This window comes from Podarcis pityusensis (assembly GCF_964106645.2).
Source record: "Podarcis pityusensis genome assembly, chromosome: 10".
Taxonomy (NCBI): domain Eukaryota; kingdom Metazoa; phylum Chordata; class Lepidosauria; order Squamata; family Lacertidae; genus Podarcis; species Podarcis pityusensis.
This window is the reverse complement of record NC_138035.1, coordinates 52,121,345-52,148,927: the sequence shown is the minus strand read 5'-3', so window position 1 is coordinate 52,148,927 and position 27,583 is coordinate 52,121,345. Positions and strand designations below refer to the sequence as shown.

The window sequence follows — 27,583 nt, the reverse complement described above, 5'->3', positions numbered from 1 at the left end:
AATGTCCTGCTTTGCATATATCTGCCACTAAAGTAATAGAAAAGTCAATATGTATCAGAACCTGAGGGCATCATTGGCTGTTGCTGATACTGTCAAATGGTGTAATCTCACATGTCCCTGATTAAATATTTGCATGATTGAATTTTATGACTGAGAAGCTGATAATAATGTGGTTTGCCATTTTTATTTCTATAGAATTCTTACAAAACAAATGTCCATAGTCCTTTACATTTGCAGTCTATAAGAGGAACAAGCCAATTTTATACAATGGCACCCCTAAGCAAAAATGATTTACAGGAGAGCTGGATATGGCAGTGAATAAATTTCCATAATTTTATCAAATATATTTATAAATTCATTATATTTACTTGTTTTGTGAGTTTATTTGGGACCTATCATCCAGCTAAATTGTATGCAAAAAGATGGGATTGGCCTGTGGATTGTTTTAGCTGTGAGAAATATATTTGAATAATAATGTTAGGAAAGTAAAGCAAATTGATACTTTTACAAAGATGGAATTCAGAAGGGCTACAAAATCATTTAAATTTATGTAAATCCTAAATGGACTTTATCTGTTAGGTTTTTCAATTGTGAAAACGTGGGTATCTTATTTTAATTTTATAAATTAAACAGCTTTCTGTTTATAAATTGAGGAAAGTGGCAAGACTGCTGCATAATCTCACTACTTTACAAGCAGGCATTGTTGCCTAGCAGCAAGAAGCCTTATTTAAAAGCTGTTTTATACTTAAGTGAACATAAATAACTCATCACTCCCAAAGTTTTGGGGGGACACACAGTAATTTTTTTAAAGGCAGTTACATTGTTAAAAGCTGAGAGGTGCTTTAAGAAAACCCAGTTCAGAAATGTGAATACTTAGGGAAACAAACCTTTCCTTTTCACATAATTGCTTCAAGCTACATAATCGCTATTTGTCCAATGAATCGTACAGTATGTTAACATTTTTGCCCTGAGGTTGTTTTCACACTCTTAGGAATTGATCCCCATAATTTCCAGCAATCGGATCTTTAAAGTATGTTTATTTGCAGAAACACTGCAAATATGCATTCTGAGCATAAATCTCCATGAAGTTAATTTTGAGTAGTTCTGTTTAGTCTAGCAAGTTAAGGTAAAACTTGACAGTGATTTGGATCTTAGTGTGTGTTAGGATTCTCCTCAGCTTTTTCTTCAACCTGCTTGTCATTTTCTACTCTGGCTGCATATAAGAACTGGGTCAGGCTAGTAGAAGAGAGGAAATAACTTATCCCTTGTGGATCCCTTGTGGAAGCTGGAGAGAAAGGCAATACATTTTAGCCCTGGTGTACTTGGTGCCTGAGACGCGGGTGGTGCTGTGGTCTAAACCACAGAGCCTAGGGCCTAGACCACAGCACCACCCTCATCCCTGAAATGTAACTAACATTAATTAAGATTATGGAGCGCAGTGATACAAAATCGGAAATGCACCCAAACCACCATGCAGGGAGCCAGTTTAACTAAAATGCATTAATTGGAAGTTGATTGGCATTTTGATAATTGTATAATTTGGGAATTGTTATAATTCAGCTATTATTGTGGGTATATTGGAAAACTAATAAAAGTTCTAGTTTGAAATTTCACAATGGGGTCTCTCTTTGAAATTCTTTTAGATCATTTGAACTTCTGAATTAAATTGTACTGAAATTTTGTTGATACTTGAAAGATTTGCTTGTGGGCCTTGCATATCAGATTCTGGTTATAGGAAAATAAAATGAACATGCTGGTGAAAATCAATGGATAAATCAACTGTTCAGTGGGGGCCACAGGTTCTTTATCACTTGCCCAACAGACAACAAAGTTGTCCCATTAGCATAAGGACTCCCACCCGTCCAGTGGGACTTCCTCTTCCTTCCCTCTGCTCATGTTCCGCCTGCAACCTCTCCATCTGTTTTGGAGATTCCTCTGGAGCTCATTTTGTGTGGGGATCCTGGGAGCATGCAGGGAAAGCAGAGGAAGCCCCATTGCATAAGTCATCCTTGTGCTAAAAGGACGGCCTTTTCTCCAGCTCCAAGGGCTTTCTGACAGTTCCCTCATTGAGAGAAATGAGACTGCAGGGAATCAGGCAGAGCTCCTTCTTGATAGTCATGCCTGCTCTGTGGAACCTCCTCCCGTCAGATGTCAAGGAACCTTTAGAAGACACCTGAAAGCAGCCCTGTATATGGAAGTTTTTAAATAGAAATATTCAAGTACAGTGGACCCTTTGGATACGAATTTAATTTGCTCCGGGGGTCCATCCGCAACTCGAAAAGTCTGTAAGCAGAGGCGGCAATTCTGCGCATGCGCATGGCACAATTGAGCACTTCTGCGCATGTGCGAAATGCACAGAGCACTTCTGCGCATGCAACGAAACCTGGACGTATACACTTCCAGTTTTGCCATGTTCATAACCCGAAAGTTACGTATCCAGAGCAGTACGTAACTAGAGGGTCCACCGTAAAATGAATGGAGAAGGCAGAATTGGAAAGCATGCACTTATGTATCAGTTGTGAAATGCTAAGTGGTTACGATGTATTGGTGCTGTCGTAGGGCATAACAAAATGAATTTCCTTTACGGAAAATGTCAGAAGAATGTGAGACGTTCCGTGGAGATGGGGAACATTGGTGGGGACCATCTCCTTTCCTCCCACCAGTGGAAACTTCCATCAGATCTCAGTCTCTTTCATGCATGTTAGGAACTCTTCTGCTTCTAGAAAAAGGTATTCTGGATCTAATCAAATGTTTTTTCTTAATTTTGACCATTGCAGGTTTCTGATGTGTATAATTATAAAATAGAAATATAATTTTGGAAGTGGCAAATGAAATGTATTATTTATTTATTTAGTATCACCTTTATAGTCCACTTTTCCTCTCAAGGAGCTTAAGCTGATATGTATACATGGTTCTCCCACCTCTCCATTTTATCCTCACAACAACCCAGTAAAGTGGGTTGGGTTGAAGAATTGTGTCTTGCCTAAGGTCACCCAATGAGCTTCATGGGTGAGTGAAGAGTTGAACCCTGTTGTCTCCCAGAGCCTAGTTCAACACTCTAACCATTAACACTGGATAACATAATACAGAAAGGAATGATTTATATAGGAGCGGTTTGTGTTGTTGTTTTGTCAATGGTGATAGAGCTGTTGGGCAAATAATGTTAATGTCCCTCCGTAAGTAGTACCAGGATAATAAAGAATAAATGGTACATTTTTTTTTTGTAACTGAAAGAATGTAATTTTGCTGTAAAGATCAACAAAGCCTGATGACTGTAGGCATATTTAATATGATGGTGATTTAATTTTTTTTTTAAATAAAATGCCAGTGGCTATGAGGCAATGACAGCAGATGTGAATACTTGTTAGCATACAGGAAATCTTGTCATATAAAATATGCATCTATTTTGAAATAAGGAATAGTTTTCAAATTATTCTCTCTCACTGCTGGAAAATAATTGGAAAGCATACTTGCCCTCCCTGGGCAATTTGAGCTCATTGATGATGATTGTTATCAGGGTTTTTTCCCCCTTCCTCCCTCTAAATTGGTCACCCCCTGTTAGACTTGCTATAGGGAATATGTTCTTAGGTTTAGGAATACCAGATGGGATTAATCAACAGAGTGCCTTTGTTCTTTGTGTTTTTCACTACCAATATCAGAGATGCTGAGTTCATTGACACACGTTGTTTCAAGTCCCTTCAGGCTTTTGGGGTACTGGAAAAAACGCAATGAAAGTCTAGTTAGGGTTTCTTTACTTTTCATGTAAAGCCCTAAAGCCTGGCTGTTGAGCACAGACTCGTATGGGTTTTGGTTTTGTTAGATTTACAAAGGATGAGGATTCTATCTGGCCATATTACATTCAACAATAACCCTTTGGTCTGAAAGTTAAAAGCCCTGAACATAACTGCTATGTTTTGGCATTTCCACTTTACTACTCCCTCTAGCTCACATTTTTCTGACCTAAGTGGACTGGCAGGAACATTTTAATTGGGTGTAGATCATGATTCCTATGAAGAGTGTATGCAGTACTTCATCAGATGCCCCTAATGAGACGCACAGATGTTGGGGAAGGCTTGGATAGAAATGCCAATGGGTTCTAAAAAACAACAACCTGATGACATGGTCTGAAAGCAACAGAAAATGATCTCCTTTATGGAGCTCATACTTCTGCTAATGAATATTGAAATTTCATGACATGACATCGTAGTCTAACAGTGTTACTGAGAATTGCTTGTGAGGAGATATGAAACATGGAAATATGTGACCTATGATGTACATATGAACACTAAATAAACATGCTACATTAAACTTTGTAATATTCCCTGTGCTTTCTGCATTTGTAATTGTGTCTAAGGAAATTGGAGACTGACATATTTATACTCTTTTTTAGAGCAATGCTGAAGCTACTGTTGAATTCTAATGTATCATGTGTTGCAACAGTACTTATGACAAACAGGAAAGAGAAAAGTCATTATACTTGAGATCACAACTAGACTGTAAGAGAAATAATCTCAGATACAGTGGTACCTCGGGTTACAGATGCTTCAGGTTACAGACGCTTCAGGTTACAGACTCAGCTAACCCAGAAATAGTATCTCAGGTTAAGAACTTTGCTTCAGGATGAGAACAGAAATCATGCTCCGGCGGCACGGTGGCAGCGGGAGGCCCCATTAGCTAAAGTGGTACCGCAGGTTAAGAACAGTTTCAGGTTAAGAACGGACCTCCAGAACGAATTAAGTTCTTAACCTGAGGTACCACTGTATTGAAAAGAAAATAAGGTGGCTGAATGCCTATCACCTTGAAAGTGAAATGAGATCACTACAAATAGAGTTGTGGTTTCTACATACCTGTGACACCTGTGACACCATGAATGGCATAGTGCTCTTTATATACATACCTGAATATAGATCAAGAAAATAATTATCAGCCTTGTTTCTCTGCTTTGAAATGGAAAACATAGTTAAAATTTAGCTCTTTCACAATAGTATGACAGTGATTGTATTTTCATAATTTTAGTTGTCATTTCTCCAGGTAAAATAAATAGCTTGTAGTGCTTCAACATTTTATAAGTATAATCCCATCTATATGGTCTAAAGCAGGGCTGAGGAAGCATTGGCCTTCCAGGACTCCAACAACATATGTAGGGTCAAAGATTCCCCAGGTGTGATCGAAATCACTTGAGTGCATAGCAGAAAAAAGTGAATGCAGAATGTTGAAAAGAGTGTAATTGATGGGGAGGGGAATCCTTTTGGCACATCTTCCTCCATGTTGGCTCCAAATGCATGTGTAGCTTATTCATTATGGGAAAAATGTACAAGCGCTCTTTCCGCATATTAGCAATAAGTAGCAGAAGCATGAATATACATTCTTTTTTGCTTGAACATCTTCTGTTTGACTGATTGCTGTTTGTATGGGGCAACATGACCTTACCTTGGTAGGATGGCATGATTTTTGGTAAAATGACAACCAAATTTTAAAAGCTAATTATTGTATTTTTTTAAAGGAGGGAGGGGCAAATTAAGGTCACAGTAGAGGAACATCTGAATTAAATGAGATTAAATTAAATCTGCAGATTGTGCACCATAGTTAAAGATAAGGTGTGTTGAAAAGCAGCACTACTATATTTCTGTTATGCCTTCCTTCTATAATTGCACATAGCTTGGCTGTTTTGGCAAAGCTGGCAACAATTTTAATCTTACCGTACTGAGACTAGCAAGATATCTGATGACTTATGTCATCTGGCGCATATAGAGGCAGCAACCAGAGATGATATTGATCAAAATTTGAAAGAGCTTTATAGGTCAAGACGACATCTTGAATTGAATATCAATCTGTTTGGCAGGCAGTGTAAGTGAGTCCCAGTGGCAATATTTGGTCTTATAAAAATGATCAAGAATTGCATATTGATGTGCTTCTGTATTTGTAAATGGATAGTTTGATTGCAGTGAATATTTGAGCAAGATTTTTACAGATGGAGCTGGGATAATATATAGATATGGAAAGGTTATTAAAGTTGTCAGGGTGTGTAGAATGATATGGATTCTGTATAGAAGATATTTCTTTAGCATCTCTCCTCAGGATGATTTGATGCTCTGCATTGCTTGAGCTGCAGTCTTATACAGTGGTACCTTGGGTTACATACACTTCAGGTTACAGACTCCACTAACCCAGTACCTTGGTTTAAGAACTTTGCTTCAGGATGAGAACAGAAATCGTGCTCTGGCGGCACGGCAGCAGCAGGAGGTCCCATTAGCTAAAGTGGTGCTTCAGGTTAAGAACAGTTTCAGGTTAGGAACGGACCTCCGGAACGAATTAAGTTCTTAACCTGAGGTACCACTGTACTCACTTGGGAGCATATTCAACAGGACCCACTTCTGAGTAGACCATGCATAGGATGGTGTTGTAAGTGATGTCCACTAGAGGGCTTCAATGAGAATTGAAGCAAGAGAGGTGAAAAACACATTTTTTTATTTGTCTTAAAAAAAAGAAACAAACCATGACTGCATCGACTCATTTAATTTTGTTACTGAGAATTAATCGGAAAAGTCCTTTTAAAAGATTTCTTCTGCTGGTTGCTCTTTTCGATCTGTTCTTTCTCACAGCAACTGTGTATCCATCTAATAGTTTTCAAATGCATGTGCCATTCTAAATAAAAAGAGAACAATATAGTGTCAGGTGGGGTAGCTGGATTATTCATTGTTATGCTTGTTTGCTAAGCCTGGAAATATGCAGTTGTCAGAATTTATATTTTAAAAATTTAATATATGGTAAAACTATTGTAAATGGCTGTTGAATTAATTCCAAAATGTTAATGATTGAAGATACTGAAGTAGTTTGACCTTCTAAACCGACTGACTTCTTGAATTGGCTAAGCGTATTGTGCAGTCGGTGTATTTATTTATTTTAAAAAAACCTTTCTGGTTTTGAATCAGTTTATCCTTGAATCTCAAAGCAACAGGTTGACATGGAGGAAATAACAGCTCTCACGCTGGAAAAACCTTTAAGATAAGAGTCTAAATGGAAATTTAAATTACAGAAATGTCTCTTTCCTGCTGGGACTTAAATATACAGGCTTAGTATATTTAAATTCAGCCCAGCCTATAGTTCTATATCTGGCATACAGTGGTACCTCTGGTTACAAACTTAATTCGTTCCAGAGGTCCATTCTTAACCTGAAACCGTTCTTAACCAGAGGTACCACTTTTGCTAATGGGGCATCCCGCTGCTGCTGTGCCGTCGGTGAGCCATTTCTGTTCTCATCTTGAGGTAAAGTTCTTAACCCGAGGTACTATTTCTGGGTTAGCGGAGTCTGTAACCTGAAGTGTTTGTAGCCCAAGGTGTTTGTAACTTGAGGTACCACTGTATGTGCCTATAACAGTGTCATAAAGCTGATTCCATCATTGTAATGTGATACTACAGTGACCTTGTGCTGGCACAGGAGTCAGACTGTCTATGTAGAGACATTCCATTCTAAATGGTTATTGCTTGGTTATTTCCACAGTCTTTTTGGCTACAAAGCATTTTGTAGCTTGCTGCTAAATTGTAAGCCTGAAGACGCATAGTGAAAGAAGTATGAACTGTGACTGCATTGATGATTATCCCAAGCATCAGTATTAAAACCCTGTGATATTTTTTTTTTTTGTGCTGAGTTAAGCCTAAATAACAAAGACTAAATAGCACAAGATGAGTCACTCAAGACTGCTAAGAAATAAGTGCAAGGCGGCGAAGGACAAAGGCCAGGCTCCTATTTGACAATTAGAAACTGATTAGAAAGTTTTGCACTGACCTGCTAAGTATCTGGCCTGATGCAGCATAGTGTGAGCAGAAATAAAAAAAACTGGAGATGCAAGTCAATATCTGTAGCCTGGACTGATAACTGGATGCTCAGAGGCAGCCGTTCACGCATTTCTGAAGTGACAGCATAGATTGTTGGTGGAAATAAGTTTACACACAAAACCAGTCCCTATCAGAATGCCTAAGGACTCATTCAGACTTCCTTCTGTGCCATTTCTGTTTCTAGACATAGGTCCCTGCTTAAAAGCTCTGTGTCTAAGGGTTGGGTTTTGTTTTGCTTCCTCTGCAAAAATGCACTCTTTACTGCTGAAAACAACTCCATGGAAAACCCAAGCTGTTGTATGTTCAGCGTTAAAGAGTGGGTTTTTCTGGTGAAAGCAGCACGGCAAGAACAAAACAAAACAACAAAAAGCACTTGGAGATGGAGAAAACACAGGGCAGGAGGTAAGTGTGGGTGAGGCCTAAGCAGATTCCTATGTTCTTAATACTATGCTGTGAATAATACTACAGTATGCTACTTTGTTGTTGTTGTTGTTGTTGTTGTTTGTTTATGTCCCTCCTTTTCACCTGATGGGATTCAAGGCAGCTTACAGTTAAAAACAAGAATATCTAAAAACACAGAATAATAATAATACTAATAATAATAATAAAAAATAAATAAATAAATAAATAAGAACCATTTTAAAACAATTATATAAAACATTAATCACATGTCATAACTTGCTTAATATGGAGCAGCAGAAACATTAAATCACAGGCCAAGAATTCTCCCATTACGCCAGGGCAATCTAGTTTGTCAGTTCTGTGGGTGTTGGTGTTTTTTATTATTAATCTCACAAGGCATGGTTAATATGGGTACCCAGATGCTTAGAAAGTCGAGGTAATTTTAATCTGTTTAAGCATTTTAACTTTTGTGTGTTTTAAAGTAGGATTGTGATTCCCCCCCTTGATTTCACTGCTTATCTTTTGTAAACTGCTTTGAGATTTTTTGTTTTGTTTTTACAGTCAAGCAGTGTATAAATTTTATGAAATAAACAAATAAAATGAGTAATGTTTGGCCCAACTAGATGTAGTTTGGCACAAAGTGTTCTATTCTGTTGTTTGTTATAGCGGATAACTAGAACTCAATTTTTTGGCAAAGCTTTAGATGTCATATAGAATCCATTCCCTTTTTGTTTGTTTGTTTAGTTCTTAGATGAATGCCAGTATCTACAAAAAAAAAAAGGTTCATTTATATTTTATACAAGAGTCCATGGTATTTTCAACTTTTAAGAGCTTCTGAGTATGATGAATGACTTCCAATCAATGCACTTGCATTGTGGCTGATTTTTTATTTTTGTAAAGCAAATAATTTACTTAACAGATACTGATTTGGTTCCAGTGTCGCAATCCCATTAAAATGATTGAATACTAAATAATGCTAATATAGAGTCACAAACAGGGATATCTAAAACATTTACTTTTTACCTGCATCTTATCTAGTAATTATGGTCATTCCTGAGAAAATTATGGACACCATCAGAAGGTCGGCGGTTCGAATCCCCGCAATGGGGTAAGCTCCCATTGTTCAGTCCCAGCTCCTGCCAACCTAGCAGTTTGAAAGCACGTCAAAGTGCAAGTAGATAAATAGGTACCGCTCTGGCGGGAAGGTAAACGGTGTTTCCGTGTGCTGCTGGTTCGCCAGAAGCGGCTTAGTCATGCTGGCCACATGACCCGGAAGCTGTCTACAGACAAACGCCAGCTCCCTCGGCCAATAAAGTGAGATGAGCGCACAACCCCCGAGTCGGTCATGACTGGACCTAATGGTCAGGGGTCCCTTTACCTTTAAGTCCTATTGACAGCAATATGGCTGAAGCATCTAAATATGAAGTCTGGTTGTTGATTTCAATGTCAATTAGGCTCACCTAAGTTTGTCTGGATTGCACCCTAAGACTGCAGTTCTAAACATACTAGAAAGTAAGCTCCATTTAACACAGAACTTAATACCTTTAAATACCTTGTATTCTAAATAGTGCTGCAGGAGAATAGTATCTTGTGTTTTGTGCAGAAAATTACTTTTCACTGATAATATAGCTTCCATGATACAACTTGTTGGAAAGGATCCAGCATATCTTATTCTTCTTACTCAACCAAATATGATGATGAAATTTTATACATGTGCATTACAATTTAAATGGTCATATTCAACTTTCATTGATAACTCTGTTTTCAGCTGAGAACAAAGAAGCCACTATGTCCAATTTAGTCATGTGTCTGTAAATGATGAGTTTCTGGTGCCAATGACTGTCTTTTTTTTGTGTTCGTTCATCCATGCTCTAGTATGCTTTAGCTTGTCCTGAATTTACTCAACTAATTGAGAGGTACTCAACTAATTGATAGTTTGTTCTCTACCTCGACCATTTTCAGTAGCTTAAAAACAGGAGGATCTTCAAAGGAATGTGTACTTTTATTGTTTTCAAAAGAACTTTAAATATTTAAGCATTCATGGTGTTCATTGTCTTGTATTATTCCAATAATGATGCTGGGTTGTTACTACAGCTATTAGGCAATAGTACACAGCATCACCCTTTGACCTTGAGCTCAATCTACATTGCTAGGTTTTTGTTTTCATTCTACCAAGATACCTTCCAAATGATGGTCATGTGTAAGAAAACATGATGAAAAAGATAAGTTGTTGGTGAGTGAATGCCAGTTACAATTCTCCATTTGGCTCTCTGCCCCAACTTCCTTTCCCTTGGCTCTTGATTTTCTCATTTTGTACTCTATGACTTTCGTCTCTTTCCATCCTTGCCTTCCTCTGTCCTTCCCTGTCACTCAGTTATATTTCCAGAAAGAAGCTTTGCTGGTTGTTGAGCCTTTCTGGTGTCCACATCCAGCCTTTGAATAACTGTTCCTAAGACTTTTAAGAATACCACTATTTGCCTTTCTTTAGTGGCGATGTACAGTGGTACCTCGGGTTAAGAACTTAATTCGTTCCAGAGGTCCGTTCTTAACCTGAAACTGTTCTTAACCTGAGGTACCACTTTAGCTAATGGGGCCTCACGCTGCCGCCGCGCAATTTCTGTTCTCATCCTGAAGCAAAGTTCTCAACCAAAGGTATTATTTCTGGGTTAGCGGAGTCTGTAACCTGAAGCGTCTGTAACCTGAAGCATCTGTAACCTGAGGTACCAATGTATTGGTGGGTCTAAGATATGTGTGGAGATAGGAATTGCATCTGCTGGCTTCAGAAAAAAACTTGATTCTCCATAAAGAAGTTGATTTTCCATGCAATTCCTAAGTGGGAAGGTGTATGTGTGTTGGTGTCTCAGAGGCAACAGGTTGAGTAAATGTAAGCTGTTACCTTACCTTCCACTTTTCCAGCAGTATCCCCCCCACCCCACTTCATTCAGGAAGAAGAGTTTAGCATAGCAAACACACTGACTTATAGAGGTGCTGGCCATGATCTTGGAAAAGGCATGCACAACTTGTGATCCATCAAAACAAATGTAGCTTAGTAGCTACAATTTATGGCAAGAGCTGCTCAGTAGGGTACAAGAAGGCATTGATTGCTCTTCTGACCAGTGTTTGTCACATGCTACACTGTTTCTGTTCTGCTGCCATTAGGCTTCTGAAAAAGACAATGTTGTTCATTTTGCTGTCCACTGGAGTTGAATTTTACTAGATTTATTAATTATGTCATCACCACACACCTTTCCTTTCTATGCAAAGGAAATGCAACACTTATGGCGGTGCAGGGAAACCACCATCAATTATGCATGGTTTGAGGACTGAAAACAACTGTGAATACCAATCATAATTGGTCATATTGATTTTCGTTCCAGACATGGGGCGAATAAGCAACCACAGGCAATTTCTGTTTCTGTTTCCATCAGAATTGCCCAACATCCCAATGTCTGAGGGCCGCATTCATACCTGGCCCATCTGCCTGTGGGCTACATTACAGTGCTGGGTATGGTTCCCATACATGCACATACAGATCAGTAGGGGAGGGGGTTATTGCAACATCTCCACACATCATATGGTCAATCTGGTTACCGGTGTGTGTGTGTTTTATTTGCAGCCCTATCAGCACACTGGACTTCAGCTACTCCAGTGCTGAATGTGTGTTTGCTATTGGTACTAAAATTGGTGGGATCTGGATAGGTCAGAAAAATGTTCAGGCTGATGAACTGGGAGTTAGGTTCCTCAGTTTTATGGCCTGCCAGTTGATTGACAAATCATGCTCTGCCACTTGACAGCAGAACCCTGTGGATAGCAATCTGCATTCGGCCTGGTGACCCACAAGTTGATCTGACTTTTGTACATAGTGATACGTGCATTTCACTCACTAATTGACTTTTACTTCATTTATATACATTTATATACAATGATTTGTTTAAGTTGTGAACACAGTCTATGATCTATGTTCCCTATACTGTATATCTTTTCTACTCCAGTTGTGTGTTTTAAACCTGGTGTGCAAGTCATTTTGGAAATCTTACTTTATCTCCCTCCTAAAGCAAACCACTTTAGGTATTGGTTAGAGATAAGCTCTTATTAAAGATTAAGCCTCATCTGATAGTTTTGGGACATGATGATCCAATGAAAATAGTGAGCCTGCTTCCAATAATGCTGCTGTATTTATACAAGCATATTTGGTTAAGTGGTGGCTTGGCATGAGTTCATTTCTACTGTCTTACAAAGTTCTGGTGCTTATAAATAGACAGACAATGCATAATTATAGTACTACAGGGGCTTCTGTATGTGAGAAGAAATGCAGTCATTTGCTAGGGATAATAATTGCTTTCATTTTCAACAGCGTTCCTCACTGTTATTTAGGAAGAAGTGATCGGCACAAGGATTGGAGAGCACCAAGACCAAAAAGAGAAATTGCACTTCTTCGTTTGTAATTTTGAGCAGCTGAAGTCTTATCCATTCACTTTCAGTAAGTTCCATTTGTGTGATTTTTATTATATTATTCCAACTTTCTTTTGAAAAGATTCTGTATATAATACACAGTGTCTTTTTATGAATATCGGGAAATAATACGTTACAAAATTAATTTTCCTGGAAAGTATAACCTTATTTCATAGAAAATTACAGTGTGCAAATTATCTTATCTTCATCTTATTTAGCTTTTATATAGCTTTGAATGCCACATTGAATGTCTAAATCAAATTAGTTGTGATAACTATAATTATTGGACAGATGTGTATTTCTTCATGAATAGCAACAGGAGGAGCCTTTTAAAAATATATCTAAATAGACTTTTAAAAAGTGCTGGCTCACACTTGCAGGTTATCCCAGCCACAGATAGGTATGCCTTAAGCATGTGGATATGCTCCCAGGCTATGTTCAGCCGCATTGTGAGACAGCATTGTTGATGTTAAGTGGCAACTTGACACAGGAAATAAATATCTGGTTGCTGAGATTTCCTTAGTCGCAGACATGCTGGAGAAATTTGTAAAGGGTTCATCCTGCCTGGAGTTCCCCAAGGGAACACCAGTAGACACAGGCTTAAAGAGAAAAATTAGGCCTTTGTTAATACCAACGTACCTAGGGGTCAAAACAACCCAAGCTCTAGTACATGTAGTTTTAGCTTCTGGAGCTGACATGCCAAATGGGTCTTACCTCCCCACCCCACACACCCAAAAGCAACACAGACAACTTTTAAGCTCTCTGCTCACAGACAACTTTTAACCTCTCTGGCTTGCTTACCAGATTCTAGGCGGCTCTCGTGAGATCTTGCAGGAGTTTCCGAGTTCTTGCAAGAGCTTCCCACAGCCCATAAGGAAGATACAGAGCTTAAAAGCTCTTTCCACAACAGGGAAACCCTGTGTAAAAAGAACTTTTAAGCTCACTGCCTTCTCCGTGTTTAATTTGTGAGATTTCAATTAGACGGCTGTCAAGCGCATAAAGTTGAAACTGCATAAGTTAAATGTGTAAGTTGTGAGTTGTCTGTAATAGAGGCTTAATTTGCAGTGTAGCAGCATTTTTTATAATATGTTGTCCATTACTAACAAAATATAAGCACAGCTTAGATCCATTATTGGTATATGGATCACAGCATTTCTTTCAATGTCCCACAGCGTTAATCATGCCATAATTCTACAAAAGCACAGAACCACCGCCACCCAAGAATCTGATATCAGGGACATATATCTCCTCTCTCAGACACTCCATTGCCTCATTCTTCTGAGATCTCCGGCATCACACTTACATTCTATTTTCCTCCTCCCAGTCTCCTATTTTCCTCCTTTTTCTTTCTTGCCCTCTCAGTTGATTTGCTTTCTTTTAGCAGCTCTGATGCCAAAGTGGGCCTTGAGAAGCACATGAAGCTCAAAGAGGGACTGGGAGAGATAGTTGTTCCTGTTCCTATTTTCTCTTTACCTCTGTGTGCCTTTCAGTGGAAGAAAAAGGAACCACCTTTGCCATCTCAAGGCAAATGGATCTTTTAGTGGGGAGAATGGGGCTGATGCATTGTGGGCACCAGGAGAAGTCCTCAAGGATGCACAACACCCACAGGCACCACAATGGAGGCCCCTGCTCTTGAATATGCATTAGGGGTGGTCAAGAAGTTCTTAGCTTTTAGGGCAAACTAGATGTTGTGCTGGTCTGCCCTCACCACATACCAAAAGCCAGGAGTAGGTGTACAATTTGAAGGAGTGCACAATTCTCCTTATGCCCATCACTTGGCTGTCTGTAGTACCTTTCATTTGTGCCCGTTCTTTGAACTGCACTCTTTGTTTTGTATGTGATTGGTGGAAACTTGTATTTTAAAGAAATATATTTGTCCGAAGTAGAACGGAGATGAGCTTGGAGTTGGGCTGAAAACTTTTAAGCCCTCATCCAGTCAATATTTAAAGCATTTCAACTATTAATGTTGTCTGATATTGATTTATTTTACACTGTTGGCAGACGAGGGGGTATGTGATGTGATGTCCTTCCAGCTGGCACACTTTACATTGAATTTTCAATCCTGTATGTTCCTGTACGCACTCCAGGGAGATTGATTTGGGAGTTTGTTACAGACATCTCCTGGAGTGATCTGCACAGTATCTTGTACTCTCTTGGTGCAAAATACAATGATAACAGTAATAGGAAATAATGCACCAACAGTCCTTGTCCCCACCCTCCCACCCCCAAGAAAAATACTCAGGAAATTGAAATAATAAATGGCATTTAATCATGGGGGCAGGGTTTGACTTCAACCAGAGAGAAGGGGGTTATTACAACCATGTTTCATCTCCAAGGCTCCTGTTTTATTTTCTTGCTTGTTCTCTGACTAGTGTGATGCTTCACCTTTCTCCGTTAACCTTGTTTCTTTTCTCCCTTGACTTTATCATGCATAAGCACTTACTCATGAAAATACTTCTCTTGAGCTCAAGGGTGCTAGCCAACAGGAGAATCTTACCACACACTTCTGCTCATCCCTACATCTTTTTCTTATCTCCAGTTCCTGAACCCTACTCTGGAGTATGGAGGCTTTGGCAACATCGGGGTACTGCCTTAAATCACTACACAAAACTTTCCCAATTTTTGCTTATGTCTTTGTACTAATATTCAGGGAAATGTGTGTGTGTGTTTAATTGAAAGTATCCCTCGATTGCTGTTCAGATGTCATTGGAAAAAAACTTGTTTCCTTATATCCTTGTTAGTGACAATGTCTGCATTTTCTCTTCTTTAAAAGGATAATTAGGTGGCAATGCAATTAATCTATCACTTCTTGAGAGAAAAGCACGTCACTGAGATAAAATTGAGAACTAATCAATTTACTTCCTGCTTTAAGGATTCACTATCTTTTATCTGATTAATTGTTCATGATCTGAACAAAAATGATATTTTAAGGGTGGTTTGCAAATACTTTTTGAAAACAAAGGTATATACCATGTAGAAGATTTTTATATTCTGACCCAATCCACATTAGGTATTTCAAATAGTAATACAATGGGCAGTGTGTGAATTTGGGGTTGGTAGACTGGATTCAGACTAAAATATATATTTTATTTGAACAACTGAATTCATAGTGGTGGTAACATCACTACACTATCTCTTCCTCCCAATGACTATACCTGTTTTGTCTTTGCTTTTCAATCATTCATTCTTCGTATCCTGTACAACCAGAGTGCAATTATGTGTTATATTAATGTCTTTCCAGTCATGGAGGTGCAGTGATGGGGAAAGATTCAACAAGTTTTGAATGATTTGCAGGTGCTGAAGCCACTTCTTTTTTGGCAGAGGGTGGAGAGGAGGCTGCAGTTCTTGTTTACTATAATATTCTTGTTCTAGCATTCACCTTAGCAAAAATGCAGTGCTAGAGGTTTTTTAAAACTAGGACATTTTCTAATTGTTTCAGAAATTGATAGTATTGTTCAGTGAGGCTTCCAGATAAATGTGAATAAGATTGCAGCCTAGATATTATAACTTTTAAATCTGAAGTGTAAAAAAAAAATATATCTTTCATGGAATATTGATATGATACAGTCCAAGGCCAAGACTGGGCATTTAACCAATTGCTGAGACACTTGTCTTGTCCAAATAAAACTTGATGACTCCAAGGGATGCTAAGCATTTTGTTAAACTGGCTGCAGTGCCATGTTATTGGTTCCCCTTTAAACAATAAATTTCAGATTTTCTTGATTTAGCAACTGCAAATGTTTCTGTACTATATGGAGGATCTTGGTCTAATCCATTAGAACAGTTATAACAGAAGAAGAAGAAGAGTTTGGATTTGATAAACCCGAAGGAGTCTCAAAGCAGCTAACATTCTCCTTTCCCTTCCTCCCTCACAACAAACACTCTGTGAGGTGAGTGGGGCTGAGAGACTTCAGAGAAGTGTGACTAGCCCAAGGTCACCCAGCAGCTGCATGTGGAGGAGCGAGTCATGAACCCGGTTCACCAGATTACGAGTCTACCACTCTTAACCACTACACCACACTGTTTCACAGTCTTCTATCTCCCTGCTCAATCAAAGCAGCAGATAATTCTTAAGTTATTTGATGTCCAGTGCCCAAGTCTTTTCCTTTAGTTGACCCATAGCTTCTCCCAGCAATTCCCAGTAACTCTCCTTTCTTTACCAGTGCTTAGCATTTATTTTCTCTCTACTCAGCACACACAAGACACCCCAGCCATTTCAGTTTGGATTGAATTCTGTCATCGCATCCCGCCGATCAAAATCAGGAGTCTCATTTTTTTGGTTCCAGGCTCTTACATGAGAACAAAAATTGAGTGTTTTTTGGTTCGGCACTCTGGCGCATGCCAGCTGGACCAAAAAAGGGAACACTCTGGGATCTAATCAGAAGCTAGGGTGGCTTCTGTAAATCTAGGATGTTCCACTTAAATTGGGATGGTTGAACAGGACGCCACATTAGTTTGTGCTATTGTCCAATAGGATGAAGCAAGATGTCTACTGACTGAGTAATTTGAGTTTACCAGCTTCTGTTGCTGGTTTGGCAGATTGAAAGCATGACAGTTTAACTGTCACTCAGGCCTGTTGCTGGCCCACCACTGATAAACCATCTCCACAACTCTCAGCAGATACTCATAGCCATTTAGAGGCACTATATTCAGTTATGTATAAAACCCTTTAAACATTTCAAAATTTACCTCTTAAAAAAAACATGATTTCACGACAAATAACATTGCAGTAATACTATAAAAATCCCTTTTTTTGAAAGTTAGTTTTATTTGTTTGTTTAGAGCAGTGTTTCCCAAACTTGTGTCTCCAGCTGTTTTTGGACTACAGTTCCCATCATCCCTGACCACTGGTCCTGCAAGCTAGGGATGGTGGGAGTTGTAGTCCAAAAACAGCTGGAGACACAAGTTTGGGAAACACTCATTTAGAGCATTTGTTCCTCCATTGTTCAGCAAAAAAGGCCCCCAGAGTGGCTTACATAAAATCAATTAAGCCAAGACAGAAATGAAAAGACAAGGCACTAAGGGGAAAGAGACAGGGGGAGAGAAGAAAAAAATAAAACTTGATTACTTGGATCATTGTTTTTATAAAGACCAACTGGGACAGTTCAAATATAGGAGGTTGGACTAGGAATAGGCAGTATAAGACTTATGAGCCTATTGAGTCTGCTAACTTTTCCTTTGCTTGTGTAGAAATGACTTTTCTGTGGGCTAAATAGAGCAGTGGGTTTTTAGGAGCAATATGGGCTAGATATGTGCTGTGTTTTGTTGCTTGCTCCTCATCTAATCCATGCTATTCCAACATTTTAAAATGCCAGATAATAGCTAACATATGAATAACAAAGGGTTAACATTAGGAAGCCGGGACTGAAAACTATGTTTGTATAGTCGACAAATGTGGTTTTCATTGTGTCCTTGAAATATTTATCATGCTTTATTGACAACCTATTATTTTCCTGTCAGGTGCTTCAACATTTTAAGTACTTTTTGAGATCCTCTGGCAGGGTTGTCACAGAAGAAACAGTCTTCTTTTTTTTCAATTCACTTTTGGAACACATTAGACCTTGTTTTAAATTTGCTTCCCTTCAATAACTTGTCAAATGACTGCTTCATACAGCAATTACAAGTAAACTACAAGGTTCTTTGGAAGGAAGGGCAATCGTAGCATCAGCAGACTTTGTAGGGTTTCCTATGAGAATGGGAAGAAAATAATTTCTGAGTTTGTGTGCAAAATGCTTTAGGAGTTCATTTCTTCTTTTTTACCCAGTTTTTCCCCACAGGCCAGAGTTACATCTCACAATAAGCCAGGGTTTCCATCTTATTGCCATTTACTTTGAATAACCAATGCTCTAAACACATGGCCTGATTGCTCCTCCAAGGCAAGCAATAGGAAAAAAACCTGTGAAGTCACAATTAAGCTTGGATTTTCATGACATCCAAATATGAGGTCCTGGTTTGTTGCTTCCAAACAAGACAGGGTTCCTAAGTCATCACTAAAGTATGGCTTAAGGATGGTTAGTAATTCAGGCTTGTTAGGGAGAAACAAGCCAAGATCCCAAGTTGGGATGTCATGACAAGCGAAACATAGATGTGGTTTCCTGGTTTGTTTCTTCCATTTGCTCCAGGAGAGGAGCGAAGTGGGTGGGTTGGGGCTGTGGGTACTGGCATACGGTAAGGCTGCAATTTACACTCATTTAACTTGTGCACATTCAGCTTTATACGCTTGGCGAAAATATTTCTAAAAATTAAAAACGGGGTGGAAAGGGGGAGGGTGTCTAGAAAAAATAACTTTCCACCCACCATTGAATACAATGTGCTTTGATTATAAGTGATTTTGGCTTTAGGTACCCCAGAACGTAACCCCCACATAAGTTGGGAGCTTACTGTACTATTCACTCAATGTAAACCACAGTAAACTACCGATTGTGGCTTATTGCGACATGTGAACACAAGCTATTCTCTTAGTTTTAATAATACATGTTATATGGTTGTCAGTATACTTTATGCGCATTTTCTCTGAAATTTGTACAATAAATTTATTCTTGTAAATCAACCAGGATATATTATCCCTCGTATTAAGGGGGGAACTGATGCATAAGAGTTACCACCTAATAAATTTATGCTGATGTAGACTTTGAACCACAGATCTCCTGACTCACTACACCACTTTTTATTATTGAAAAACATATGTGAATGAAACAAAACTTACAACTCTTCATTAAAAATGTATGTTTTTGAAATGGTAATGGTAGAATTCTATATGAAGATATGCTGATGGGGGTTGGCGAGAACAAATGAAATAGAGATGAATGAACTTCCTTCCACTCATATTGTATCTATACTACTAATTGTAAACCTCATCCATGAATGATAAACATTTGTTTTATTGATAATTCTAAGTTGGCTCATAATGCTTTGGCAATGCACATTCTTAGAATGCTGCTTTTAGAACTGTACTGTGAAGGCAGACAGACTACTTTAACTTTTCAAAATCTGTCATGCAATATTAATTGTTGCATTGAAAGGAGATGCAAGTTTCTTTAAAATCATTGTTGTGTTTGGCCAGACTTTAAAACTAGTTGGTTGGCTTGTTTAGAAAGGAATGTTTTATCCACCCACCCACCCAATTTGGTCACAGGAAGCCACTAAAATATTTGATTTTTGTAAATATCACTCTGCGCCTTTGCATGAAGCTTGCCCTACCCTACATGACTTTGCCAGGGCCCCAATGATTAGATTGCTGGACTGAAGGTGGGGCTGGGCCAATGCTCAATAAATTATAGTGCCATTTTTAAGAAAGTGAGTTGATTTCAAATTATCAGGAAGGATGGATAGTTTCTCAGACCAAGTAAGTTATTAAAACAATCAAGTTCTGAGCATGAATCTAATAACAGCTTATGGCATTGCTAGTCTGGTCTGATAAGTGCTAATGTGCAGGGGCAAAAGCAGGGCATCAACACAAAATATCAACATAACCAAATAAGCAACAGCTATACCATAACAGGGGAGACACAGGTGGCATTGTGGGCTAAGCCACAGAGCCTAGGACTTGCCGATCAGAAGGTCGGCAGTTCGAATCTCCGCAACGGGGTTAGCTTCTGTTGCTCGGTCCCTGCTCCTGCCAACCTAGCAGTTCGAAATCATGTCAAAAGTGCAAGTAGGTAAATAGGTACCGCTCCAGCGGGAAGGTAAACAGTGTTTCCGTGTGCTGCTCTGGTTCACCAGAAGCGGCTTAGTCATGCTGGCCATGTGACGCAGAAGCTGTACGCCAGCTCCCTCGGCCAATAAAGCGCAATGAGTGCCGCAACCCCAGAGTCGGTCACGACTGGACCTAATGGTCACAGGTCCCTTTACCTTTTTATATCATAACAGTCGACACTGTTCCTGTGATGGTGTCAAACTACGCTTTCCCAACCTGCGTAGAATATTAAGCTCCTACAGGTGCCTCCGAATTCCTGTAAATATATAGGCTGCCAATGTGGGATTATGCTTTATGAAAAAAATATGACATGACAACTTTATCTGTCTTTAAGATGGCACAAGACTGCCTTATTGTAAGGGAGGCAGTTGGTTTGGTTTCTACTGATTCAGCCTAAAGACCCACCACACCATTTGGGATTGATAATTCAAGTGAATTTTGGGAAGTGTCTTCTATTGCAAGGTTGCAGGCTATTCTGCTTGTTATTTATATCCATTACTAGGTGGCAATTTTGTTCAGTGCTCTTCAACACCTCCACTTCAAGGGTTTGTGAGAATGAAAACTATCATTTTTAAAATTGAGTTCGGTTCTTCAGTGTCCAAACAGCCCCTTGCCATGATTTTCCAGATTTCTGTGTTAAGCACCATCAAAGACACTCTACTTCCAATACTGACATTATCAATCTTGCCCAGATAACTCAGGGTGTTGACTAGCCTATAAACACTGTAAGTAAACATTTCATTTCCAACACAGAGATTTTCACTATGTATCAAAATGTGGTAAAGCAAACCTGAATCAGGAATTGCCCTTTCAAAAGCAAAATGTTTGTGACAATAAATAAATAAATAAATAAATAAATGAGAATCAGTGATAACAATTAAAGGAATTTGGGTCAGAATCTGAAATACCAAAAAAGATCAAGAATTAATTGTTGTGAGCCTGCACGATGCCTGAGTCCCGTCTAATCCCTGGGGTCCTGGATCCAGCAAGGGTTAAAATCTAATGGAGGAATCTATTATTGAATTAGCCACGCAAGGGTCTTTATTACCACCTAAGTATGATTATTGGTATAACAAAGTAGTTTGCTCTGGCTGGTAGTGAGGAAGACAAAAGCCAGAGATGTGTGTGATGAGCTGGGTGAAATCTCTGGAATCTCTTACTGCTCAGGCAGTGCCGGATTTAGTATAAGCTAAACAAGCTATAGCTTAGGGCCCCACTCTCTTGGGGGCCCCCCAAAAAAATTAAAGGAGAAAACCTGGATGTACATTTCCAATTGTATTTCAGTTCAACAATTACTTTGATAAAATATGTATTTTGTTATGTGCAAATGGCTTTAGATACCTATTAGGTCCATAAATTACCATATAGCATATATAGTATTCAACACAAAAAAACCGCGACAATTTGTTGTTAACAAAAGACAGCTGGACATATAAAAGGCCCCATTACCTCCAGTAGCTTAGGGCCTCATCAAACCTCAATCTGGCACTGCTCAGGGTCTGAGGTGGTGTACAACAGTATTAATATTTGTTTTGGTATTTTGGATCCAGATTTCTAGTTTAACTGTATTTGGGCATCACCACTTCTCCATATCTTTACCACAGCCACTTTACCATGAAAAAATTCAATTTTCAGTAGTTACTATTTAAATTCTTGGAGGTTTTTTTTTAATCCACATTTGCAAACCTAGGCTAGTTTTAATCATTCCAATTACAAAGCCATAATTGAAATAGATTTGCATTCCCCCTTCCCTTTGCTCCAGCTAAAAGTAAATAATTAGGGCATGACTGACTGCTTTTTTAGTTTACCTTTTTGTTAAAGCGGATAAAGGTTATTTTCATGTGCAGTCGTTGCTGGCTGATCACTCTGTTCCGTGTCAGAGGAAGGCTTGAATAATCTCTTTGAAGGCAGCATTGAGGCAGAGAATTAGCATTCTTTCCAGCTGTACTCCACTGCACACAGGTTGGTTACTCGTTTGCCATTGCAGAGTTTTCATTAGATCAGCTGAAAAGATGCATGTCCCCCCCTTGGAATACAAAATTAGATGCGAAGAAAAGAAAACAGAGCCAACAAATAAGTGTGGAATAATGTGTATCAATTAACCATGAAAACATCTATATTGTAAATTTTCAAAATGTGCATGCTGCTTTGTTTGCGAAAGCATTTTATAAATACGGGGGCTGCCCTGAACAAAGATTGGCTTGTAAAGTTAAATTGCTATTTGGCTTATAACAGGCACAGTAATTAAGAGAGTGTTAGAACTAAAAGGCATAGGTAAATTACTTAAACCCTGCACACTTCATTCTGTTGATTTAAAATAATAATAATACTGTGTGCATGTGGCAGAAGATCTTCAGATCTTCAGATCACCTCCAGACTGGATTATTGTAACTCGCTCTACGTGGGGCTGCCCTTGAGACTGACCCAAAAACTCCAGCGGGTGCAGAATGCTGCAGCGAGACTCCTTACGGGGTCCTCGCTGCGAGATCACATTCACCCGGTGCTATACCAGCTGCACTGGCTCCCGGTGGAGTACAGGATCAGGTTTAAGGTGCTGGTTTTAACCTTTACAGCCCTATACGGCCTAGGACCCTCATACCTATCGGACCGCCTCTCCTGGTATGTCCCACAGAGAAACTTACGGTCTTCAAATAAAAACATCTTGAAGGTCCCAGGCCACAGAGAGGTTAGGCTGGCCTCAACTAGAGCCAGGGCTTTTTCGGCCGTGGCTCCGATCTGGTGGAACACTCTGTCACAAGAGACCAGGGCCCTGCGGGACTTGACATCTTTCCGCAGGGCCTGCAAGACAGAGCTGTTCCACCAGGCCTTTGGCCAGGGCACAGCCTGACTCCCTCCTTCGGCAATCTTCGCGGAGCTCTGGCCCAATGGTTGCCATTGGCTTGATTTGAATTAATTTTAGAATGAATGATTTTAGAGTGTTGTGTTGTACTGTTTTATTGTTGTTAGCTGCCCTGAGCCCGGCTTCGGCTGGGGAGGGCGGGATATAAATAAAAATTTTTATTATTATTATTATTCAGATGACAATATAAGTTTCTGGATGTGATCTACCTTGGGTGGATTCCTTCTCCCAGCCCCACCCCCACCCCAAGCTCTCACTTCCAGTCTCAGCTGCCCCACAATATAGAGCAGGCATAGGCAAACTCGGCCCTCCAGATGTTTTGGGACTACACCTCCCATCATCCCTAGCTAACAGGACCAGTGGTCAGGGATGATGGGAGTTGTAGTCCCAAAACATCTGGAGGGCTGGGTTTGCCTATGCCTGATATAGAGGCACCTTCTGGTAGGTGGCATTTCATGATAGGAGTCTGGGTAAGAAGGGAAAATTGGTAACCTGTTCCCCCTCTCCAATATGTGTGTGTGTAAATATATATGCACAGTATACACAAATACACAACACACAGTCCTCCTGGGATCCCATCTTCCCCCCAGATTCTAATGCTGTGCTCTTGTCTATCTCTGTGTGAACTGATCCCTGTTCACTAACTCTATGGGGCTAAGGACCCTACAGCCCCCTCCCCCCACATGTCCACTGGGTCGGAGCTCAGCTCCCTCAATCTTCAGGGGGCACAGGAGACCTGGGGGGAAGTCGCCCCAGGTGGCATGGATCATCGTGGCCTGATGCATGAATGTCGCATTTGGGGGGAGGCCTGGTTGGCCTCTCCCAATGCGACAGTCATCACACATGCAATGCATGATACACATGACATTACACGCGTGCACATTGCACATGTAACATTGGCTTCCACCCCAATGTCAGGCGCAACTCGGCACCTCTGCCCCTGGTGTACCTTGTCAGATATCTTATGCTGGACCTGGGAATGATTGTTTTTCACTGCTTTCCATTGTTCCTGGTTCATCTGTAAGCTGCCATGTTGGAGAAAATAAATATATAATTTTAATAAAATAAATAACAGGAAGCAGACCGACAAGCATGCTTTCTCCAGTCCCTTTTGTTTAGGAGCCGATTTGAGGTCTTGCTGGTTTGCAAAGCTTTGACGAGCCACTGAAGGATTACAGGATGCTCCCTTCAGTAGCTGAGGAGAACCATTAATTCAACACACACAAAAATGGACAGAGACCATTGTAGAGACCTACTGTACTTATCCATCTGGAAAGGCCTGTTGGAGCAATAAGTCTTCATTTGGGAAAGGAAGGAGGCAGGTGGAAGTTTGTTTCCTACGCTAAGGAAAGAAGGAAAGTTTGGAACTCATTTTGAAGGGCATTTTTTAAAGGTGTAACAACCTTACTTTGCCACATATTTTGTCATTTTAAATCTTTGCTTTGGTTATCTCACCAAAGGGTACTTGCCCCAAACTTGGATCTTGGCATCCAGGAATTCTCCTAGATACAGTGTTTGTGTTTGCACCAACAACCTGGAGCAATGGTGGCAAGAAAGCAAGTGGAAAATTAGATTACATATCAACTTCTGTAAGTGGTATAATTCAGTATAGCAGTTATGTTTAGGATGTAACATAAACAGAATAACCTCTTTAAAATATCATAATTCATTCTGCCACATTTAGAATACTGTGTTTACTTTCCATGTCTAGGGATGCTGACAGCCATGCCAGAAACATGTATCTTAAATATAGCTATAATATGCTTAGGCATATTATAAGCATTTATAAACATGCATTTTGTCGACAGATGTTTGTGACATGAACTGATTTTTAGCTTTGTGCAACTGTTTCTATAACTTTCATTCTGCAGTAGATCAAATTATACTTTTATTACAAGATCGAGGAAAAAGGAGTTTGAGTATTACTTAAATCACTTACAGAGTTGGACCCAGAACTTTTGCAATAGGCAAGCAGAACTCTGAGGTAAAAGCAGTTAGTTTCACTGTTGTAGCAGAAGTGACTGTGCTTGAGCCCAACGAGTCAACAAAGATTTTAAACAGGGTTCTCCATAATCTACATAAACTACATAATCTAACCTGCAATATGGATCCCCATTTGACCTGTGAATTTGTTTTCCCCTAACAGCCACAAAATATCTATTTGCTAACATTTGCACACACATTTTCTTGTGTTTGCAGGCAGTTTGAAAGTGGGGAAAAACATGAAGGCTCCCTAGAGCTCTTATGACAGCCAGGGAATTGATTTATCTCTGCTTAATTCTTTAATAGACACTTCCCGTCAAAATATGCTCTCCCACTATCTTCTGGCCTTCAGCAGACAGATATAAGCTGGATCAACCTTACAGAAAATAAAGGTATCTTTAAGAGGTTTAATTAAATCAAAGTTTACTAATAAGCTTTGCAGAAATGGAGTTCCAAGTCTTCCTTTCTCATGCAAACTAGTTTCTTATTAAGCATTTATCTAGTAGCAAATCCAAAAGGAGATATTTATTTAAATTTCTTCCATTTGATGCAAAATCAAAAGGTAATAAAGATGTGTAGCTTGTTTCCTGCACTGTGGTGTTAATAGCCATTAATATGAATTTTCTCTTCCTGCGCAGTGTTCTTAATCTGAGCCAATTTGGCAATGACTTTCTTTTGATAACTGTGAATATGAACAAGCATTGCTTAGGACTTGCAGCTGATTGAAATGCTATGCAACATCTAAACACATTGATAGGCCTGTTTCATAAACCTAACTAGGGGGAAATGTTTTGTTTCTTGCATACAGGCCAGATATCCAAAGCACATTTGTTAGAGTAAACATCATCCAATTGTGTTGTTGTGTTCAGCAATTCTGTTGAGTTTTCCATAGTAACCAAAACCTTTTCTTTGACCTGGTGATTCCTCCACAGGTTTGTAGTGTCAAAAGCAAATTCAAGTGGCTTGAGTTAACTGTGGGGTGTTTTTGTTTTTGTTTTTTTGCTTCTTCTATTTGTGCATTTGCTTGCTTCAACTTTAATGAACCTGAAATAACAATATCTTTTTTAAAAATAAAAAACTCTGTTCTCTGTTAGTAATATAAGTTACAGTCTCCACTTTACCTATAAACATGTGTTTAAAAGGCCGGGGGGGGGGGGATGAATGCATCTCACACTGGCTAACTACCTTGAGTACAGTAAATTGGTTCATGGGTGCCATTGCAGTGACTAATTTTATAATTCAGTTTGAGATCGTATAGGGGGGAAAGGCTGCATTTCCTAAAATAATAGTTCAGGCAAATGCTTCCTGTAAAATCACACTTTCACTCTCACGTGTTCTCAGATCTACCCAGTCAGTTTTCCATTTGCGTGGACAGGCGGAGTCCCCAGATCCTGAGCGGTCCCCCCGTCATGTGAAATAATGACTCAAGACAACGTGCTATGGGATTAAATTGGCCACAACTTTATTAAATTTCAAATGTGGGTAGACCTTGGCTCAGGCATTGGGCATTCTCCCTCCCCAGTCCCCAGCCGGGGACCTAGGGAGCTTCAGGGTTATCCAGTGGGGGGGGGGATGGGTCGGCTCTGGAGAACATATGTTGAAGCAGAGATAGCTGCCCCCGTTACGCCGCCGCCGCAGGGGAGAACAATGACGACCTTTCGGCGTACGGTCAAAGCCTCCCTTCAGAAACCCCTTTAACGGGGAACCCTGGTATCGCAGCTGCAAAGAGGAAGATGGACAAAAGGATTCCGCCCAAGGCCTGATACGGCCAAAGTTGTGACGTTTTGCTACGGGAAAGGCGAAACCTGCCAATTCAGGGAAATTTCTTTCCGGCCCTTTAACAGTGTCCTTAACGTAGCAGCACCCACATACCTGTGAAGAAAAGTTAACCTGCAAAAGAAGATATTAACTGAGGGTGGATAGGTTGGGAGAAGCTCTGGAGCCAAGTGAGGATTCCCAGGTAAGATCCTCCCTCTATTGTGTGGGCAGGTAATCCCTCCCCTACCTGGCCTGATCTCCTTGGCAACGCTTCCCCCAGGTGGGATTGGACAACTGACTGGGGTAGGCGGAGACCTCCAGGTATCCCACCTGAGGGAAGGCAAAGCCAAGCCTATGCTGATGGAGCCACTCGAGATCCAGGGGCTGCGCGTGTCCACGCAAAGGGCGCCCCCCGTTTTATGCGGGGAGTGGTCATTCCTCACACTAGCCAGCCAGAATAGTCAGTGGTGAAGATGGAGCTGTGTCTGAAATGCACAGAAGATGCATAGCCTCCAGTTGCCACGAAAATTGCTAGGAACTTCACGAAAACACTTAAAAGTATCATTTTGCCATGCGAATTCTGGAATTCCCAATTG

General features: G+C 39.8%; 1 protein-coding gene and 1 long non-coding RNA gene across 4 annotated transcripts in view; one reads left to right on the top strand and one right to left on the bottom strand.

Annotated features, from left to right (window-relative positions):
- The window catches only part of CNTN1 (contactin 1), a 172,544-nt gene that overhangs the window by 26,100 nt on the left and 118,861 nt on the right, over nucleotides 1-27,583 (top strand). The window contains exon 1 of one of the 2 annotated variants that reach the window (XM_081022318.1): nucleotides 12,589-12,718. The exons of the other annotated variant lie outside the window; for it this stretch is intronic. The gene's annotated coding sequence lies outside the window, so the exon portion shown is untranslated. Of the gene's footprint in view, nucleotides 1-12,588; nucleotides 12,719-27,583 lie in introns of those variants that run through there. 2 annotated transcript variants of the gene reach the window in all.
- On the bottom strand, nucleotides 18,103-24,502 carry LOC308486089. Of its 2 annotated transcripts, XR_013990940.1 has the most exons (4): nucleotides 24,196-24,502; nucleotides 22,195-22,412; nucleotides 20,542-20,642; nucleotides 18,103-18,376 (listed from the first exon to the last, which is right to left on the bottom strand). It is a non-coding gene; the product is annotated as an uncharacterized lncRNA (long non-coding RNA). The 2 variants fall into 2 exon arrangements; XR_013990941.1 differs by lacking the exon at nucleotides 20,542-20,642.